Source organism: Anomalospiza imberbis, chromosome 2, assembly GCF_031753505.1.
Source record: "Anomalospiza imberbis isolate Cuckoo-Finch-1a 21T00152 chromosome 2, ASM3175350v1, whole genome shotgun sequence".
NCBI classification, from domain to species: Eukaryota; Metazoa; Chordata; class Aves; order Passeriformes; family Viduidae; genus Anomalospiza; species Anomalospiza imberbis.
In genome coordinates, this window is record NC_089682.1 from 81242648 (window position 1) to 81254823 (window position 12176).

General features: G+C 38.5%; 1 long non-coding RNA gene across 1 annotated transcript in view; it reads left to right on the forward strand.

Moving 5' to 3' along the window:
- Positions 1–3350: 3350 nt before the first annotated feature.
- Positions 3351–12176, forward strand: part of LOC137466837 (uncharacterized) — a 31630-nt gene continuing 22804 nt past the window's right edge. Inside the window, exon 1 of the long non-coding RNA XR_010995300.1 lies at positions 3351–3503. This is a non-coding gene — a long non-coding RNA (uncharacterized lncRNA). The remainder of the gene's footprint in view (positions 3504–12176) is intronic.

Genomic DNA, 12176 nt, shown 5'->3' on the forward strand with positions numbered 1-12176 from the left:
TACTGCACTTGCTGATGCCGTGTTTCTCGAAGAATCTCAACTCCACAGATATTTGGCAGCACTTTGATATTGTATCTCTGAGACTTCCTTTCACATCTTTTGTCCTTTAAAACATGTATTATAGATAGGAAAGGTCTCTAGGAAAGCCTGGAACATTATTTCTTTTGCAAAGCAACGTAAGTTTGAGAGGGGTCCTATTTCTTTCCCGTCACTTAAATCCCATTGTCAGAGAGAGCTTCCTAAGGAACTAGGGGAACAGTTATTAGGCTTCCTAGAGAGGTGGTCGATGCCCTAAGCTTGTCAGTGTTTGAGAGGAATTTGGACAATGCCCTTAACAACACGCTCTGACTTGTGGTCAGGCAGTTTGAGAAGATGATTGTTGTATGTCCCTCCCAGCTGAAATATTCCATTCTATTCTATATAATGAATTGCTAACTTTCTCTCTTAATTTGTTTGGACAGGAGTTGAACTAATGAGTCAGAGGGGGTTGGCTCTATTCTGTCTTATATGGACATATATTAGTTAATATATATTAATATAATAATATTACCAGAATTGAGGTTTGAAATCCAGGCTAAGTAGCTCCCTAGTTCTTATAACCTAATTTTCCACCAGTGGCACCAGATCTCTAAAACACATTTGTAACTGCAGTAACACCTTTTCTGTTGGAAACAAAGTGCAGATCATGGCTTGTTCTTCCTGCATGCCATTGACACTCCATTTCATTGAGATATTAATTTGAGAATTAAGGCTTTATTTTTTGACTCTTTACCAGGCTTGACAATGCTGTTGTATGTTAGCATTCTAAATCATGTTTTATAGCTATTCATAGGCATTTTCATCGGAAGATAAGTCTGGACACCTCATCAGGATCTGAAACATCCAAATTTATGGTGACGTTCCTTAGGTGATTGTGGTATGAGCTGTTGGAACAAAATTTGGCAGGCATCAAGAGATTAGACATGTTTATATAGTGGGAACATTGAATTAGTTTTGGATAAGTACCTGGACTTCAGAATATAGTTCAGTGACTGTCTGGAGTAAGCAAGACATTCCTTCTTCAGATAGGTTATCCCACAAATTTTTACTGGATAGATGGATCAGAAGTCTGCTCTGATATGGCAATGCTTGCTTTATATGTTTTAAGCATCAAGTGCAGAAAAGACCTGGAAACACAAAGTGGCATTTCCAAGGGTGAGATCTGATATTCCTCATCTCTGTTTTTAGTTTCAGCCAGGAGTCTGAGTGGCTGAAACTCAGACGCTATTAGACAATATAGTCGGTTTTGGGGGTATGGTGGTGCTGGTGGTGGTAGTTTTTGTTTGTTTGTTTGTTTTGTTGCTCTTGTTGGTTTTTGTTTTGTTTTTATTTTTTTTTTCTTGTGAATAGTATGAATTCATATACCAATAATCTTCCTTTTTCTTATGATCTGTCCAGTTTTTCAGATGTGAGTCTGTGGATTCTGTAGCTTTGCAAATCCTGGACTGGTTACTTTTTATTTGTCCTCCATCCCCTACCTTAATTTATTTATCACTCATTTTCTACCAGTAGCAGTAAATTGCTTTCTTATTCACCTAAGTCTCAGGTAGGCAAAGACCTACATTGAGTCCATTCAGCACCAAATAATTAACTTGGTGTAGAAAGTAGTTACATTTCCATTCAGGAAGGCAAGAGGGAACACGTGAGGAACCACCCCAGTTCCTTGGTTAGAGGGCATTTTTCTAGGAGCTATTTCATAAAGCAGCTTTGCAGTTACTGAATTGGCACTGAAAGCAAGTAAAAAGAAAACAAATCAAACTTCAGAAAACTAACAGCTTTATAGATAATGATTCTCCAACTATCAGGAGAGGCTCAACAGAGAAAAAGCAGATGGTGAAGTAGAAATCAAAATGATTTCTACTGATCTCGTTGCTCCTGTCGATCCTATTGCACTGCTACTTGTTTGTGCCAGTGGGAGAGAGAAATTTGTGTTGCTGAACACCACAGCAGGGTGAAGAGCTTCAGAAGTGCCCTGTATAAATTGAGAATGAGTTTAATTTGTTCCCTAACTGGTCCTTCAAATTGACTAGTGAGAGATTTTGCTTGATGGTGTCACTATTCTCATTTAGCACAGCTGAGTCATTGGTCTCTTTCCTCTGCTTTATGTCTTGTAATTATAGGTCCACATACAAAGGTGTGAGTCTTTGGCATCTACATTGCCCCAAGTGATTAAAGTGCTGAAAGAGGAGACATTTTCCTCATTTTGTAATAACACTGCCTTTGATGAATGCTATAAATCACTTGGTCCTTATGCTGACTCTCCTTTGGCCTTCTGGTGTTGTCCCTCCTGCAGTCTGGAATGAATGCTGCTATGAAGCACTGTTTGTTTCTGGGAAAATCATGCTGGCATTTGTAGCTTGAGCTCCTCTGGAGGATACAGCCTATTCATGTACAGAGAGGCCTAGTGCTTCACTTGCTGGAAAACTGTCAGTACTCTCTGGAGTGTTAGTAGCTTAAGTTACAAGTGACTGCATCTTTCAGGCTTCCAGCCTCTTATTCCACTAGGATATAAGAATTTGACATTTTGATTTTTTGTTTAATGAAAGCATTCTCTTACCTATAGCTCAGTTGTTCTGATATTTAAAAAAGAAAAGAAAATATATATTTTGGAAACCAGAGATCTTGACTATATAGGAGCATTGTTTTCCATCCAACAGTGTGACGCCAAGCAATTAGAAAAAAGAGTAGCATTGGCCTTCACCCTGCTACAGTGAGCAAAACATGACCAAATATTAAACATAAATTGTGCCCATAATCTTTGATTCAGATCCCGATTTGAACAACTTCCACTATTAGACGTGCTTACAACTGAGTCTTGTGTTCAGTCTAGGGTAAAGGGATGGATCATCTGTACATGTGGTTTGCAAATGGGCTTGGGTTTGGGTCCATTTTCTCAAGATGGGCATGGTCCTTTGCTTATTCTGGCAGTTCTGGCATACTGCTGCTCTGCGGTGTGCTTTGCTGTCCATCGGATCTTGAGAAGCTCTTCTGGGTGGCTGCACAGTTCAGTTCTGTCTGAGCAGAGCTGCAGACACTGCTCTGCTGAGTGCTCCCCTCTGAGATCTTAGAGGAGAAATGGGCTGATCTCTTGCAGACTGAACTCATAGCAACTGGTGCAGCTTTGTGTTGTGGACCCTTCACTGGAGTCTCCAGGGTCAGCTGACAGCAGGAGAAACCCTTGGAAGCACAAGGTCTTCAGGAGCCACGGGGACGGGTGTGGTGCAATGAGTAACGGTATGTAATGCATGTGCAAGTGGCCTCTGGAAAATACCTGAGAACACCAGAGATAACAGCAAGAACTCTGTATTTATCTCTGAGCTGGAAAGAATTGCTCATTCAGTTCACTATCCGCTCCTAGCACAGCCAACATCTGAGAAAGATATATGCAAGGTCAGACAGATAGCTAACCTGCCTTTCAGAAAGTTCTTCCTCCTCCTGGCTGTTTCATTAGTTTGTGAGCTAAGGTAAGAATAATATATATCTTTAACCTTTTCAAAAAGAGCTTTGGATGTTCTTATTATCTGTATGAATGTCTAATTCTACTTTTATTGCTGGCCAGTGCTTGAATGCATCACAAAGCAATGACTCACATGGCGTAATGGTATGTCATGTAAAAGACAACTCGGTAAAACATATTTATTTTCTCTTTCACTGCTTGTGGCTTTTCTTCTTATGTTTATGGAAGACTTGTTTGCATGAGACTTCTTTCTAAACTTATCTCTCAGAAAGAGACCAGTTTCACACGAAGGTCCAGATTCTCATTCTACAGCCATGCAGTTCAGAAGCTCTGACGTTACGTGAGAAATGACACACAGTCTTCAAAAGCGTGCATTGTGGATTTCTGTTACAGCTGCAGGAAGAAGAGAAATAAATACAGGGAGTTGCAACAAGTCCCTTTAAATAATGCATGTTCTGTTGATTTGGGAAGATCTTTGATCTTTTTTTCATTTTTTCTGAGTTTTATGCTAAGAGAAAGGGGTTTTTAACATTTGTAATGTAGACAAAGCTGTAGCAGGCTTGAACCTGCCAGAGTTTTTGAAAGTAGCTGAGAAGCTGACACTCCTTTTTCAGTAACTACTGGGCATTGCTCATGGGCTCAGGTATTCCATGTTAACTGGTCTTGCCTCTCTCCTGTTTGGCTCCATGGTGGTGTATGTGAGGGTGTTAACTAAGAAAACTCACAAGAAATGTCACAAGAAAAGTGTGTTAACCAGGAAAACTCACCAGAACAGTTGAGCAAGACAGTGGTTTCTCTTTTTCATCAGAGAAGTGGCTTTTCTCTGTTTTTTTTTTTTATTCCATACAAAATATTTCTCTCATTCTTTGAGGAAGATTGCATTCTTCAAATTCCTCAGAAATCCTTTCAAATGACTCTGCTTCTGCCTGATAGCAGTCATCTTCACAGGATCTTCAGCTTTGTTGGCTGGCAAAGAGGCTGGTACACACAAAGGAGCCTACTCAAGTTTCCTGAACTCAACAGAAAGTTTCTTCATTTACAATAGCAGATTCTGGACATGATTAGTCTTGTCTGTCAGACTTTTCAGAATGGAAGAAAATCCATTAATAAGTTTTTCAAGAGTTTGTTAAAATGTTATATTAAGACTAATTTAGTTTGCAGCAGGGTGTATCAGAAAGTGAAAATGTCCCTGAGGTAAGGTCACAGAAGGGCTCACAAGCCTAACACAGTAGATGGAAGTAGTGGGTTATATTGACAGATACAGTTCCTAGCAGATTAAATACTATGGAAAACTGGGAAACTGCTTCCAAAATTGTATGTGCTATTTTGAACATCTCTTGTTAATTTATTATGGAATTAATATACTTCAGGGAAACTCATCTGATTTAGACCAGCTGGGGATGGAGTCTACTGTATGCTGTTGGGGAGAAGCAGTAACACATTTGAGGACGTTTGGCAAAAGTTTTCAAGTTATTCTTGTTGCAAGTGTGAGCAAATGTCTGTGCATGAAGAAAGTAAGCAAGTTACCTTCATCCATGGCACTTATTTATTTTATGTGTATTTAATAACTATGTATTTAATGCATGATATTCACCACCTATAAACCCAAAAACAATGTGAAGAATTTATGTTGAACTTAAAAGCAAACTGGAGGTTTTTCTGCTTCCAGTGCCTTTGAATAATTTTTTACCTGTTTTCTGTCTGCACAAGTGTAATTGACTGAAGGATACAATTCTGTTGGAACACTGTGAAATGAGAAAAAAAAAAGGCACACCCATACTGTCAAAACTGAGAAGGTTTCTGTAGCAATTGAATGAGTGTGAATTTAGTTCACTGAGTTTAAGCTAAAGGTTGGATGGGTTTTCTGCTGACAGGGTTTGAAGGGCAGATTGGCAATATGGTGCATTTCTTCCTCATGCTTTACTAATGGAAACCATTATGAATTTGTATGGAACCATAATTGAAGCCACACAATTTCAAATCATTCTAATACTTAAATTTTGTCCTCATGAAGTATATAATCTATTATTTCTTCTCTCAGTATTACACTATATTGGAGTGTTAATACTTGCTCCAATACCGTGAAAATACAGACAGGTCCCTGTATGTAGTGGGATATTTCTTTTCTATCCTCCAACAGCCTTCTCTTTCCATGCCTCAGGAGCCCTAACTCTGCAATTTTCTTTCTGTACATTTCATCTCTTCCAGTGAGCATTGAATCCTGCCATAATATCCTCCCAAATTCTTTTCCTTCATAGTATGATCTTCACTGCTGAATGCCACTATTGCACCTCAGCTGTTCAGCAAGCTGCCATACCATGTGGATAGAAGAAGGAGTTGCTAGGAAAGGGATGGGCTTGTGCTACGAGCTGAATATAGGACTGCAGTAGTCTGTTGATTTAGAAAGGGCAAGGAACATCCTTTCTGTGCATTGCACAAAACCCCCATTTTTTAGTGTGATATGACAAACTCAATATAAAAACCAAGAAGTCACAAAAATTGCTTGAATGGGTCTCAAGGATGCCGCAGCCAAAGGCATTTAAAAAGGAAAGAATCTGTAGACAATTGAATTTAAGTTGTGAATGAGTGAGTTGCCTAATAATGTTTTATGTAAATATAAAAATTTTTAAGAGAAACTAAATGGCTTTATTTGTACATCCTTGCTTCTTTTCTTGTTTAAAATAATAATAATACTCCTGGTAGCAGTGAAATAATTTAACTCCACTATATGAAATGTAATGTGGTTTATGATTTAGTCTTCTGGCTGCCTTGTATGGACAGCTTTGCCTAAATTCTGTAGAGCTGAAGGCAGTGGATAGTGGCATGAAGCCATGGAACATTAGTTAATGTATCAAAACAGAAATGCAGGAGTTATTGTAAGTACTGAAAATCTTGGAGAAAAAGGAAAGTAGCTGAAAAGAAAAACTGAAATAGCCTCCATAATAACTTGATAAGCCTAATGTGAAATAATGTGTGGATTGACCTGGTCAACAGCAGGAAGGGGAGCTCTCTAAGTTTGGCCACACACACAACTGTGATTTGTGCCATGTGATTATGTGTATATGAAGGGATTTCTGGAAGAGCTGGTAAATTGAAACTGATTGTGCGAGTCCTCCTGGCACAGATCACCTGATCAGCCATGAAAATACCAGGGAAAGACCTCCTATATTTCCCCTAGTCCCACATCTTTTTCTTGGTATTTCAAAATTAATTGATAATAGATGGGTCTTACAATTATCATCTTTCCCCGATGTTTCCTGGAATGTCCCTCCCTCTTTTAGATTTTGGCTCTTGTCAAAACTATTACTATCTCCTTTTACCTACCACAGGAAGAAGTGCGGTTCCATCACCTTTATCCCCTGGTATTATTTAAAAATGGGCTGCTTCTGAAAACATCTGGCTGTGTTTTAGCATGCTGTTTATCAAACTTGCATACTATTAGGCAAATACAGAATTGTGAATAAGCCATACCAAAAAATGAGCAAAATAATCATGCACATAGGGCAAAAAAAGAAACAAGTAAAAATGTATTTCATTGGAAACTCATAATTTTTCCTTGGAAGAGGCATTATGTAAAAGTTATGTTTGGCTTTATATGTATGCCCTTGTGTTCAATATAGGTTTGATTTAGGGGAAGAAGAGAGGGAGAATGGACAACACAAGCCCTCTTTCACCTCTGCTGCTCTGATGATCTCAGTTTCAGTGATTGAGTAATTCCTAATTTGTACAGACAGCAGATGTAGGCTCTGGGGTTCTCTGGTTTATCAGTTTCCAAGAATTGGCTAAAGAAACCTTTCTTAAAAGTTCAAAGAGCAATGTTTTGAAATTATCTCTGGGATACATTGTATTCTAAGGGAAATAATTTCCATGTCCTTTGAGGTTTGGTGCTCAGTTCTGTTTCACTCTGGATGAATTACAGTGTAGGAAGGCAAAAAAGGAAGGTGTTTGTATTTAATCCTACTCGTATTTAAAAAAAGTGGTTTCAAAGGAATCAAAGTTTCTTTTCATGCTCTACTGCAGATCAGTTAAAAGATAATCCTCCCTTGTTTTTGACTCTATGATTATGGATGCATTATGGACATTCATACTGCAAATGCTGCTGTCACTGAAAGTTCTGATGTGGACACAATATGGGCTTGTAGGTGTTTACATACTTTCAGAGCAGTGCAGGATCTGTCTTGCTTCTTGGTTATGACAGCTGGTTCCAATTTTTGAAGTGTGTTCACTGTTTCCAATGAACAGTACATTGCATTAACTAGGTACATCATGTCTCCAGATAGCTGAGGACCTGCCAGACTATGAGATACATTCATTGCTCAGACCTTCTACCATGGGCAGTCATTTTTCATTAGTTGCTCTGAAATTTGGTGAAAATAGATGAAGATATAGCCAAAGGTGAATTTTGGTCATTTTTGAGGAGACTTGACTTTACTTTTAATTGACTTTTTCTTTTTACATTGCAGATTTTATTAAATGAAGGCATGATGGATGCACGGATTATAAAACATTTGGTAATGAAAAGTCTATCCAGTCTTCACTTCAAGTTTTTTTTGTTTGTTTGGTTTAGTTTCTTTCTCTGTCATGTATATTCACATCATCTTATCTTGAAGAATATTCCTGCTGTCCACTGAATTCAGACCTGTAATTAAAGTGTGGTCTCTGCAGCTTCCTTAGGCTTAAATCAGACCTAGAGCTAGATGCAGCTTCTCTGTAGCATCCTTCCAGTTAGAGCACAAACAGCACACGTCATTGCTGGACACGGAGCAGAGGCGAACAGAGCATAGCTCACGCCCACACTCATCTCTTGGATGACCTTGCAGCTCTTGGTGGGGGAATGTATCCAAGTTTCTTATCACCACATGGAGAGCTGGAGGGAGAACAGGAAGAGAAGCATTTGTTTCTCTCCTGTTAGAGCACTGGCTCTAGGGTTAGGGGCACAGCTAGAGAGCTTGAGAGCTTATTAGCACTTCCAAATGTTTAATTTCCAAGTCTTATAGTTAATGGCCCATGCACGTCCCATCCTTTGTTTCTTATGGACAAAGACAGGCTTGAATAAATGCTCTGCAATAATCTGGGAAATGGGAAGAGGGGAAAGAAGTACCTAGAGAAAACTTGTTATCCCAATTAATGTGTCATTAGACTGACTCCTAGCTTTAATATTGCCTTAGTAATATTTGGGATGAAAAGTTATTACTTCCTATCATTTACTGATCATACCATCATTTACTGATCCAAGACCAGTTAGCATAGGCCTCCTCATCTGGGGAAGTAATAGCTCTATCTTTGCTGTTTCCTTTCCTTGAAAGAAGGTGGAAAGTGCAAATATCACCATGTGTAGTGGTTAATTCAGCCTCCAATTTTATAACAATTTTAGAATTACAGAACACTGAGGAGAACTATTTTAACCCCTCCTAAATCATTAAGTGTGCGGCTCTCTGGCACAGGGCATGCCCTGTCTTGGCTCCTTATTGTGAGCTTTCAACAACTTTTATATTCAAATTAGTTTTCTTTACAAGTTTTAGAGTCCTCTCAAGTTGTTCCCTTTTTAGTCAAACACTCAGGTGGAATGACAGAGTAAGAATCTCAAAACTACACAAATTTTATTTTAAATCTTAAGTGTTCCTCACACAGCCTTTTTTTTTTCCTACTTCACTGCATTCAAATATTATAGAGATGTGTTAATTGACACTTTTTCTAATGAGACACAGCCTAACTTTTCTTAAAAGAATTCTGCCGACTGCCTTGTACAATATACTGTCTTTAATTCACAATCAGATGAAAAATAGAATGTATTTTTGGTGATGACTTTTTTGATGTATGAGTTTCTACTTTACAGTTTTGTACGGTGAAAATATGTATTATTTTGATGCATTTATTTCACAGAGCAGTCACATCACTCTCATATCTTACACGCCACTTCAGATCCTCATCTGAGCAATGCTGCTCTCAGGCAATGGTTTCCAACCCACAGAATGTGGGCAATGGGCCCAACATTACTCATGGTACATTTGTTCCTCTAGATTTTTATTTCTTTAACATGGCGTGAGATCAGAGTGGCACGTGTCCTCTGAAAGCAGCACAGACACTCATAGTCATACTTTTATATACCTCTCATAGTTTACATATACTTTCCTATCTACTCTGGGATATTGATTATATTTTCCAGAGAAACTTTTTGACTGCTCAGATACAGTCTAAAGAAAGAGTATACCTTAAAGGGCATTCTGCACAAAAAAATCACTGCATTTTTATGGGTACCTCCTGTCACCTCTTTGATTCATCAGGCATGAAAAAAATTCCTATAAAGAAAGAACAATCAAGTATTAAAACATTTATTGCTTCAATTGAAAAACACTTTGAAAGAAAAGTCTTTATATATGTGTCTATATATATATATATATATATATATATATATAGTCTTTACTATCTGATAGATTTTATACATTTATTTCCTGTAGTGGCTGTGGATGAATACAAACCCTATGGTGTCATTTGCTTGGCTGTGATTTCTGGAAAAATTATCTTATTTAACTCTTCTTTTAGTACTTGCTTTTTCTCTTGTCTATGGTATAGACTGGTACTATGCTATATCACTATCTATATATCTATCTATATCATCTATATCTATACCTATATCTCTCTATATCTATCCATATATCTATCAGCTGTGACTTTTTTTAGCACTAAGAAAGACAGATTTTCCACTTTTTTCTTGTGTTTCTGCTATCATCTTTGTCTGTGATATTCTCATCATGATGACATTGTCCATTTCTTGCAAGCAGTGTAATCAGTTGTTATTATTCCTTCTGTTTTCACAGAATCTGGTTTCTGCTATTTGTCATAGCATGCAGGGTTTTTTTTTACTTTGTTGTTTTTTCTCAGAACTCTAATTCTGAGCTCAGTGTATTTTTCTGTCTCAAGTCTCTTTCCTTTTAGCATGCTGGGTTGTTTGTCACGTACCCATACACTAGTCCACCATAAACCACCTTTCATTGGCACTGGAAGAGATTGAGAGGGGACCTCATCAATGTCTATAAGTATTTGAAGGGAGGAAGGCAAGAGGATGGAGCCAGGCTCTTCTTGGTGGTGACGAGCAAGAGGCAACAGGCAGAAACTGATGCACAGGAAATTTCACCTGAACATGAGGAAGAACTTCTTTACTGTGTGGGTGACCATGCACTGGAACAGATCATCCAGAGAGGGAATCTTCTTCACTGGAGATTTTAAAGAACTGTCTGGATTCAATCCTGTGCCATGCTAGGATGGCCCTGCTTGAGAAGGGAGGTTGCACCAAATGCCCCAGTGTGGTCACTTCCAACCTGACACATTCTGTGATTCTGTGGTTCTATGTCTTCCTTAGATTAACATCTCTAATTTGCTGCCTGGTTGTCAGGTAGCGATTTGCACAGATGGCAAGTGTCTAGACTGGGTAGTGAGATGTGTTCAGTATTCAATTTTAGTGAGAGAATTTTTTTTGTTTTGTTTTACCTCTAGAGCCATAGGCCAGTTCCAAATGCCTGGGAGCCTGGCAGAGTCTGGATAAAGTCAGGTCTGCCTTCTGACTGTCTCTCTGACCCCATGACACAGCAACATCCAAGTGCCACAGCAGTGCAGTTCAACTGGCTTTAGCTGGGCCACCTTACAGGTACAGTTTCCCCAGATACACCAAGAGAACAGCAAACACAATGTGTTTCTCGTTGTGTGACCAGAAGCAGATTTTTTCCATAGTCCAATTTAGGCTTTTTTGACTGTTTCAGTATTTGCTAGCAATAGGGTATGTGAAGTCTTTCTGGAACTGACTTTGATGAAGCTTGACTCTTCCTTCCTCCTGACCTCCTTTTGACTTTTTTCAGCTATGATAAATGAGTCAGGGTCTGAAGGGGGTGATCCAGGCACAGCCTTTTCTTGTGTTGCTGCCAGAGGATGTTTTCAAAAGGAGAACCAAACACACCATCCTTTAGGAGTTTCCTTCTTGCTCTCCTTTTCATTTCTTTAATTATGTTCAAATATTACAACATAAAAGACTCTCATATGTCAGAGCTTGCTTTGTTGCTTGTCAGCATTCAGGCAACAGATTATGATAAATTATAGAGAAATAAGCCACTTTCTTAGAAAGCTAGAATAGATTGCTTTGTGCTATTGTGTCCTGATGTGTGTAAACTGTCTGTTACACACCTCTTAAAGGGTTCAGAAGATTAATGCTCTAAAATAGCTCTACCCAGAAATAAAGTTGTGATTATATCCTGTTGGCTACAAAGTGGGGCTAAAAAGTCCTCAGAGCTTTCCCTCATCTGATGGAAATAAAGGGTTACCAAAAACAGAGAGAGAAAAAAATTGTTTCTTTGGGTCATGTGCTCATCATCAAAAGGGGAAGGAGACAGAGACTCCAAAGAAAGCCTTGCAGGTTTTGTAATCATTTTCCTGACCCTTTATTAGAGGTACTTAACATCTGGGATAGATGGCTATAAAACCAGGAAGAAATTAGTGAAAAATATTTTTAAATTGTCCTATTTTATTCCCAGGATGACTTTCTGATGTTGTGGAGTGCTCTGTACAACCTTCAGTAGCACTTGAAAGAATGTCAAAGCCAATAAATCTTTATTATTTCAGCTAAACACCAGATTTTTGAATGAAAAACAGAATTCAGGGATTATTGCCATCTGCACCTGCTAAAGCTTTT